Raw genomic sequence first — 859 nt, 5'->3', positions numbered from 1 at the left:
GTCAATATTGCAACACATTTTTAAAATCTCTGTCTTTCACGTTCAGGGCAGCACAGAGATGTTATTAAAACACTTATCTATTATTGGATTTGGTAAATATGCTCAATTACTCTATAAGCTATCTATTTCTTTTGACTACTACACAATGCTTGTGGGATCTTAATTCCTTGAACAGGGATTGAACCCAGGCCCTAGAAGTGAATGTGTAGAATCCTAACCACTGGATTACCAGAAAAGTCCCTAATCTATAAATTTTAATGTAGGTATATCACAAATAAAATGAAAATTTATGTTGCATTATGGGGACATAGATGTCAAAAGTAGAGTGATTCCTCACCCACAAAGGAGTCTGACAGCATTAAAGATGGCATATGGTTGAGAAGTGAAGTGTTAGTTACTCAGTTGTGTCTGACTCTTTGCAACGCTATGAACTGTAGCCCACCAGGCTCCTCTGTCCATTGGATTCTCCAGGCAAGAATACTGGAGTGAGTAGACATTCCCTTCTTCAGGGGCTCTTCCTGACCCAGTGATCAAACCCAGGTCTCCTGCATTGCAGTTAGATTCTTTACCATCTGAGCCATTAGGATGGCTCATCAAATGCATGAGATTACCCATATTTTGAAACTGCAGAGAGGCTGGGCATTGAGGAGGTCAAATTCACCTTTTCCAGGACAAAGACCGAAGATTACAGGGGATCAGATAATCTCCCCACTCACCTGAGACTTCATACCATCTTCCTTCTCTGGGAGCACTTCCTCCTCACTCCCCTGAGAGTCATGAGGAGCCCCAGTCACTGGTACCTCTTCACCACCATCGTAATCCTCACCAAGGGCAACAGTCCTCTGATCTGGCACTTCTG

This window comes from Bison bison, unplaced genomic scaffold (genome assembly GCF_000754665.1).
Source record: "Bison bison bison isolate TAMUID 2011002044 unplaced genomic scaffold, Bison_UMD1.0 scf7180017849693, whole genome shotgun sequence".
Lineage (NCBI taxonomy): Eukaryota > Metazoa > Chordata > Mammalia > Artiodactyla > Bovidae > Bison > Bison bison.
Note: the sequence above shows the minus strand (reverse complement) of the source record.